We start from the raw sequence: 9,162 nt of genomic DNA on the forward strand, positions 1-9,162 counted from the left end.
CCTAATTATTAACAGCAGCCACTACCCAGCTGGAGCAGAGTTTTACACAGGAGGATCCTGAGGCTCAGAACGGGAGAGGAACATCCCCAGGACCCACAACTAACCAGTGGCAGAGCGGGGACCCGAACCCAGGTGTCCTCACGGCACATTCAGAGTTTTCTGTATACACCAGGCTGCCACTCTCACAGGCTCATGTGACCCTCTCGTTTCCCTCAACTCTGTCCTGTCTGAGGACCCCTTCCTTTAAGAAGCCCCTTTGTAGGCACAGATCAATTTCCTCTCCACACCTCATCTCTGGGCCCTTTCTTCCAGGAGCGGGGCATTTCCTCTCTTGGGCCACAATGTCGTGAAAACAGTGACTGTGCACACAGGGGTACCCACACATGACATGCCACTTCTTTGCTCTTGTCATCAGCTTCCTTTCCAGCCAGATTACCATTTGCTGGGACTCCACCCTTTCTAGTGTCTTCCTTCACCTTTTCCTCCATATTCATCCCCCCCCTCTTTCTCTCCTATTCGCCTCGTTTATAACCCCCGCTGCACCCCCAACAGACACAGCTTTCTTGGCTTTCAACAACTTGAGGAACCCAGGCTTCTGTTTGCGCTGTCGGGGCCTGTCTTTCCCTCCTCATTCGCTCACCGCCTTCGGCAACTGCTTTCAAGGAGGAAGAACCCGAGGACAAGGGGTGGGATTTCCTCTTCTGTATTTCCAGTCCTGAAATGCTCAGAAGGAAGCTGCCCCAATGTTTCCTGTGTCCCATGCTTGCTAAGCGCTCCTCGTTCTTCCAGCCCCACGCCCCAACATCTCTGCCCCTCCAAACCATTGATAACATTTAACTTAGTTTTTGCTACTTCTAAGGACATTGATCAGGAGGGAATACAGCATACAGAATCATATGGGAACCAGAAGGAAATTTGGAAGATAAGCCAGTCCCTTCTCATTCCCCCTCCCCTGCCCCCAGCAAATGCAAGATTCTTGTCACTACATCTTTATCACACGGTCACCCGGTATTGGACAAACATCACTAAGGGTGAGAAACTTGTTCCTCTCAAGAGATTGGTGTTTTAAGGCAGGATGATTTAATCATCGCAAGCATGTTCCTCATGCTGAGTCAAGGTGTATCTCCTTGTAACTCATCCTAGAGGTCCTGGCACTGCCTTCGTCCTGATTGTCTAATAAGCACCTTCTGAAGACGGATCCCACATCCCCATTAGTCGTCTCCTCTTCAAAATACACATTCTGCGTGTCTCCAGTCATTCTTCAGAGGACGTGATTTCTGAGTCTCTCATCGGCCTCTGGGTGATTTCTGGTTATCGGTCCACATATTATCTGTCTAGGACAAAACATACAAAGATAAGAGTTTCTTTGTTCGAGACTCCGTACTGTATATAACCATGATTAAAATGGGCTTTCCTATAGGCTCCCGCTCCCCTTGACAACATGCCTAACAAACTTCATTTTGGTGGTTCTCCTGCATCATCTCAGCCCGTGAAGGGCAACTTTTCAAATCCTGATTCGGTCATCTGATGATGTGTTAACAACATAGGTAAGCATGCCATTCTTCGGTCTCTCCGAGTCCCGATGGAAAATATGGGCAGGACAACGTCAAACACGGAGCTCTGCTTCCTGCATTAGAGGCCCATTGTTCTCTAAGGCCAGGGAAGGCTTCGTGGAAGAAGTGGGACATGAGCCGGACATTGAAGGTTTGGACAGACTAAAGACCTGATGTGACTAGAGGGGAGGGTGCACGGCTAGGGGGCATGGGAGGTAATGAGGACTGCATGAAAAAATACGTGGGGGTGTGGTCATGGTAGTGATGATGATGATGAAGGACAGCAGGAGGAGGCACGAGGTCAGAGTGTGCCTGGGGAAAGATAAGAATTGCTCTTGGGGCCTTCTGTGCTCCTATTCTTCTTATAGTTGCCCATTTCCCATGATGCACTGCAGGCCCAGAAGAGGAGTTTGTGAGGAGGCTCAGGACTACTTCTTAAGTGCAGCAGCAAGCTATGGTAGTAGTTCCAGCCATGATGGTGTGGGGTGGAGAGGTATCTACTAGCTTCTCAATGGCTGACCTGGGTTTCGTGGACAGAGGGAACCGTGACTGTCCCCCAAACTCCCTTCTAGTCCTTTGACTTCCTGATGCTTCTTGCACCATGGACCCATTCAGATGTTCCTTCCTGTCTCTCCAGATGCTGAGACATACTGCAAGTCCCCAGAGCCCACTTGTCCCAGCCACTGGCCTTTGATGGTCAACTCAATTTGCCCTAAATGGATACACACCTCTCGACCATGAATTCTAACATTGCCTTAGAAGGTTCAGAGAGTAACTGCCTCTGGTCGAAAAGATGATCTTATGACCTTCCAACCCATCAAGTCAGACTAGCACCCCACCCCCCAAAATAGAGAAGGCAATGCCTAGGCTGTGATCCCTTGACTTTATTTATTTATTTTTTATTTATTTTTTTAACATTTATTTATTTTTGAGACAGAGAGAGACAGAGCATGAACGGGGGAGGGGCAGAGAGAGAGGGAGACACAGAATCAGCAGGCTCCAGGCTCTGAGCCGTCAGCCCAGAGCCCGACATGGGGCTCGAACTCACGAACCTTCGGACGCTCAACCGACTAAGCCACCCAGGCGCCCCAGTGATCCCTTGACTTTAAAGATGAGACAGCACGGTTTCCACCAGTGTGTAATAATCAGATGGCTGGGTGGGGGTAGGAGGGAAAGCTTCCAGATCATGCAGCCCAAATTTTATTTCAACGTGCAACGTGCTTGTATTTCTATTATGTAGTCTCCCAAGCCCCACACCCTGGGCAGCCTACCCAAGGCTGAATTATTTTCCAGGCTTCTCATCAAAATGACCGCTGTGGTTAGCTCAGGTGAGTCTTTCTCCGCTATTTGACTTCACAGTTCGTGGATTAGGTTACATTTCTGTTTATTTCAGACACCAGATACAATCACTTGTCTTAGAGTTCATTTCCCACATTCCACAGAAAAATTAAGCTGTTCTGCAGAGGGTGGGGTGCAGGGAATGGGTTGGGATTTTTTCCTGAGACGCTGTCTTCTCTGATCTGGACAGAGGTCTTGTTGTCTTCTTTCTACGAGTTTTTCCCAGCTGTTCAGAACAGAGCTCCCCAGGTCCCCCCCCCCATCCCCCCCCCGACCAGTGAGTGGACCTTGGGGGAGCACTGGGCATCTCTCTAGGCACCAAAAGAGAACAACAATGACATTTGCCTAGCATTTACCGTTGTACAAAGCTCTGCAATTTTGACATTTCATTTCACTTCATATTTAACTTCGTTTCGCATTTAATCCTATTTAATCCTCAAAACACCTTGTGTGGGAGGTATCGGCATCATCCCTGACCATATTTTGGGACAGGGGTGGGGGGCGAAGAAACAGAGGCTCGGGTCCTCGCTCATGAATGATTACAGGGAGAGTAATTGGCGGAGTGAGGGTCGGAAGCAACCCTGCGGACCCCAGACCTGAGGATCTCTCCCCAGGCCACACAACCTTCTCTCAGAGATTGTTTTGCAAAGGATAGGTAGGCACTCATCTGGCTCTCCGAGGAGAAAACTCTGCCTACACCCTTTATGGGCTGTTCGTCAGGTACTTTCTATGTGCCACGAGCTGTGCTAAATTCACACACATTATTTCCTTCCATCCTCTGAAGACTCATAAGGTGTTAAGGTATTTTTGTCACATTATCACACACGTGGAAATTGAACTTCAGGCACTAGTAGGAAGTAGTTGTGAGTGTTAACAGCTCACTCAGGCACCAGGGACCCAAAAGCACAATACAAATCAACACAGGAAGTGGGGTGGTAAAGATTCTCAGTGGCGGCACCCACGCATAGCTCCTCTCTCATTAGGTAACAGGTAGGTGTCCTGCGGGAAGGAAATGGGTTGCAGGTGCTGGTAGGCACATCAAGGTTATCTCAAGGTTACAGGGGCCATGAGTGTGCTTTGGAACCTCGGCCTACGGGTGGGCTGTGTGGCCAGGGTTAGAGAGTGAGTCAGGTGCTTGGTCAGGTGTTTGTGTACTATGAGCTGAACCCCTACCAGAGGGGAAATGTGAAGATCAAGGGTGGCGGGATTCAGCCTCTGCCCTGGGAGGACTTTGTCAGACGGAGAAGGCAGAACAGATATACCTATGCAAGTTTGCACTCTCACATACACGAGCAACTTGAGAACATTTGCAGAGCCGTAAATATGAATGTACCGTATCCACGAACCCGGTGCGGGCCGAGGCTAGCAGTGCGGAAGGTGACCGAGTAAGAAGGGTAAACCCACCGTTCCCACCCACCTAAGTGCAGCACGGGAATGTGCCACAGAAACTGTGGAAACAACACTGGGTTTTATATCACAAGACCCAGATTGGAGGCCCAGCACTTCTGGTTTCCGACAAGGCTGCTTTTGGACCAGACCCTGCATCGCTGTTCTCAGACGCAGCAGAGAATGCCAAACGGCACCCCCAGGGAAAAGAGTTCTCGAATGTTATGCCTCAGAATCACCTGGAGGGTTTGTTAAACACAGATTGCTGCCCGCCCCCCCGCCCCCCCGCCAGAGTTCTACTTCTAGAGGTCAGGGGTGGGACCTGAGAAGTCTCAGTTCTAACAAGTGTCCGGGTGAGGCTGGGTCACCAACCCGGGAACACGCTTTGAGAACCGCTTCCTAGTCTACACAGGATTGGCACACGGGATGGCTTGCCCCGGCACAGCCGGTGTCCCAGCCTGGGGCTCCCAACCCACCCCTCCACCGCTCTCAGCCTCTTCACACAGATGCTGCCACAGCTGAGGCCTCTCTAGAACAACGGCTAACACCTCACGCCCTCACATAGCTGGTACCACAACCCACAGCTGGCTTCCCCTGGAGCACCCGACCTCCCCGGGGCCCAAAATGGCACTACTGAGATTTAGATCACGCTGCCCGCCTGGCCCCCACCTCTGGCGCCTCTCTGCTTGGTCTCAGCCTCTGCTCCAACTGGTGGTGCCTACGCTCCGCTAGGTAACCTACAGCGTGCCGTGTGACCCAGTCACTTTGACCATGGCCCCGGGTAAGAAATACGTTTTACCTCACAACCTGGCTGGCAGAAGTACCTACACACACACGTTTCACAAATAATACTTATTCCTAGTAGGTGTATCTAACATCCTCGTTTCTTTTTCTCTCTGTTTGTTTCTTTCTTTAAACCAAATTGCTTTCACGGATCCACAAATCAGTCACAATCCTAGGTATACAAATTACCGATAAAACTTCCCTGAGCCTTAGTTTCCTCATCTCTACACTCATGACATGCCTGCACTGCTTATCTTGCTACTGGATGCAAAAGTAATATCATGGATGCAAAAGTTTTTTCCGAATAGAAATCCTCCATAGGTACAAAGTGCTATCACACACACACACACACACTTTTTATTTTATTTTGTAATTATGATTATTTTTATTATCTTTTTAAAAATATGATTTATTGGAGGGGGCGCCTGGGTGGCTCAGTCGGTTGAGCGTCCGACTTCGGCTCGGGTCATGATCTCAGGGTCCGTGGGTTCGAGCCCCGCGTCGGGCTCTGTGCTGACAGCTCGGAGCCTGGAGCCTGCTTCGGATTCTGTGTCTCCCTCTCTCTCTGCCCCTCCCCTGCTCATGCTCTCTCTCTCTCTCTCTCAAAAACAAACATTAAAAAATTTTTTAAAAATATAATTTATTGTCAAGTTAGCTAACATACAGTGTTCTCTTGGCTTCAGAAGTAGATTCCCCTCACTTCCATACAACACCTAGTGCTCGTCCCAACAAGCGCCCTCCTCGATGCCCATCACCCATTTTCCCCTCTCCCCCACCCCCCCCATCAACCCTCAGTTTGTTCTCTGTATTTAAGAGTCTCTTATGGTTTGCCTCACTCCCTCTCTGTAACCCCCCCCCTCCGCCCCGTCTTCTGTTAAGTTTCTCAAATTCCACATAGGCACACACACCACTTTTTTAAAGGGGCTTGGAAAGGAAGGACCTTTAGGCAGAATTCTGACAGAAAGGATAAGGGAAGGCCTAGGGCCCAGCAGAGGCCTGCAGGAGGTCTGAGCATGTGCTGGGGAGAGGACGGTGGGCACCTTGTCTGGACTGGAGTAGAGGAGGACATGGGAAAAGGACAAGAGGCAAGGACAGCGGGTGCTGAGAGGCACAGAGAGCCTGTCTGGGCATTTGAATTGTAGCAGAGCATCTGGGAAACAGAGCAGAGTCTTTAGCAACAGAACTTCACAACGAAGCGGGAATTTATTTGTTCATTTCGAACTTCCAAAAAAATACCTATTTACTACTTACTGTGTGCCCAGGTTTAGCAACAAACAAGATAGTCTAGCCTAGTAGATGTTTCTAGTGAGGATGGGTGGGTGGAGAGGTCCTCACGTAACTTATCCACAAATTATTCCTTCAGCCTCCATTGCATTCCAAGCACTGAACTGGATGCTGGGAAAGCAACAAGAAACAAAACCAAACGTGACTCGTGCCCTATTGTAGTTTGCACCCTGGAGGGGAGGCAGGCATTAAACAAGCTTTGTGTTTAATAATAATATCTCCCAATTATAAAAATCTGAAAGTGCCATTTAGAGAAAGAACAGGGACGGGCACTTGGGTGGCTCAGTTGGTTAAGCCTCTGACTTCAGCTCAGGTCACGATCTCACGGTTTGTGAGTTCGAGCCCCGCGTCGGGCTCTGTGCTGACAGCTCAGAGCCTGGAGCCTGCTTCGGATTCTGTGTCTCCCTCTCTCTGCCCCTTCCCCACTTGCACTCTGTCTCTCTCTCTCTCAAAGATAAATAAACACTTAAAACAATTAAAATATAGGGGCACCTGGGTGGCTCAGTCGGTTGAGCCTCCAACTCTGGCTCGGGCCATGATTTCGCAGTTCGTGAGTTTGAGCCCCACGTCAGGCTCTGTGCTGACAGCTCGGAGCCTGGAGCCTGCTTCGGATTCCGTGTCTCCCTCTCTCTCTGCCCCTCCCAGGCTCATGCTCTGTCTCTCTCTCTCAAAAATAAATAAACGTTAAAAATTTTTTAAAAAGAATGTGAACTCAGTCTTCACAACCTAATAACCAGCATCGTCACACTCCCGGATTCATTTACAGTTTATGAAGTCCTTTCTCATTCTTTGTGTCAGGAGAACCTCATCTCAAGCCCGTGGAGAAAGGCAACCAGGATTTCTCAGTTCTTTTATTTATAAGGAAACCAGGCCTCGGCCCATGTCATGAGCTGCTTAAGTATATCCACTTAGAAAGGAAGTTGAGCCAGTTCTTCTGATTCCAGACCCTGTGCTCTGTAGGACATGAGATGAACAGGCCCCCAGTGGGCCGCTTAGCCTGCGTGTTGTAGACGAGATGTCAGACAAAATGGCAAAAAGTTCATCTTGCCCAAGTCCACGTCCTCACAAGCCCCATAGAGGGAAGAGGGAGGGAGGAGGGGGTAGGTCGGACGCCTGGTATCGGATGGCCCAGGGTGGGGTCCACAGGACGGAGCAGCCTTGACAGGCAAAGGCAGGAAACGGCTGAAGCAGGATCGTGAAATGACATTTGTCAAAGGCATCCACACCCATCTGCGGCAGTGAAAGTGTACCAGGCCCAAGGCGGAGGTGATGGGCCAACGAAACTCGCCACCGCATTCACCTCTGCGATTGGGGACACGGTGAGGCCGGCCCACCTGCCGTATCAGCACCTTGATCACGGAGCTCATCTGAGAGAGGTTTCCAAATGACTCGCCGGGCCCCGCTGCCCCAGGAAGGAAGCTTTCTGGGCTGCAGTGTGGGGGCTGCTGGGCGTGGGCCAGGCACTTGAAAGAGAGTAAATGATGACACAGCAGTGGGAGACAGGGCTGCTGACAGTGTGGGGCCGGCTCTGGAGAGGCAGGGATGGAGTGCCTGCCAAAGTGGGGGGGGGGGGGCATTGGAAAATCACGTGGGCATCTCCCTGTTAGCGAGGAAACAAGGGCCAGGTGCTGTAGCTTGGCATTTCAGGCCCCTGTAACACGGCCCAGATGTGCTGTTGTTTGTTTTTCAGGCAATAAATATTTATAGAATGTTCACCGTGAGTTTCCAAAGTTAACTTCCTGCTGGTTCCTTTTCAGGTGAGCTTTCCTCCAACCTTGAGAATTAATTCCTCTGGAGTGCCCCACTCCCCCCACACCTTTCCTTAGGCGTTTCCCGCCCCCCCCCCCATATTGCGCAGACCCAAACCTAAACATCCTCGAGGCCCGAGGCCGCCTCGGTGCCCCTTCCTCCTCAAGATTCCCCTGACTCCAAACAATCATTTCCTCCCTTGAACCGAATCTAACACTTTACCTGTATTTCTTACTTTTACGTTGCATTGTAGTTCTTTATGTACTATGCTCTATTGGGCGGAGAGCTTCCTGAGACAGTCATTTATAATTCATTCTTTCCCCAAGAGCTTTGCAGCTAGGAGGGGCTCAGTAATTGTCTTTGACTGACTGACTGACGAGGGGATGAAGGTGTGGGTCAGGGGAGAAGTGGTGGGAAGTCTGGGTAGGGCCCAGGGGAGTCTGACTCTCCCTGGTGGCTTGCTGGGGCTTGGGTATGCTGTACTTACCCTGGGACTGCCCGCAAGGTCAGGAGAAAGAACACAGGCTTTGAATCTCAGCTTTGGCTCTCAGTAGCTGCGTGACCTTGGGCAAGTCTGTCCCCTTCCTCATGTACGCATTAGGAAACACCTACCTCAGAACATTGTGCGCATCGATATGCGATCAGTACATGAAAACACCCAATGCCTAGTGAGTGCTCAACCGTTTGTTTGCTAGCTATTCAAGTAAGAGTAATTTTTTTTGCCTTTTTTTTGTTTTCTTAGGTGGGGGTGGGATTGGGTGGGCATTCGCCTTACCCTTTGTAGTAGAGACAACTGTGTACGTGTAGATGCCTTTCTACTAGATTATGACCTCGCACAGTGTCGGGCACAGGGGGCAGGGACAGCAGTCCACAGAGGGTTGGTGACTGGGTGGATGAACACGTGAATGACAGGAGAGTCAATAGTCTCTGGAGTTTAGAATCCTACTTCCAAGTAAGCAAGGTGTTCTGGAAACGAAATGAGCATCAGCTGTCACCGTTACTAATGTTCTACCTCTGGCAGAGGAAATTCTAGTCCTCTGGACAGGTGATCCAGTCCCATGATGCTCCA

Source organism: Puma concolor, chromosome D1 (genome assembly GCF_028749965.1).
Source record: "Puma concolor isolate L17-30 chromosome D1, mPumCon1.1.hap2, whole genome shotgun sequence".
Classification (NCBI taxonomy): domain Eukaryota; kingdom Metazoa; phylum Chordata; class Mammalia; order Carnivora; family Felidae; genus Puma; species Puma concolor.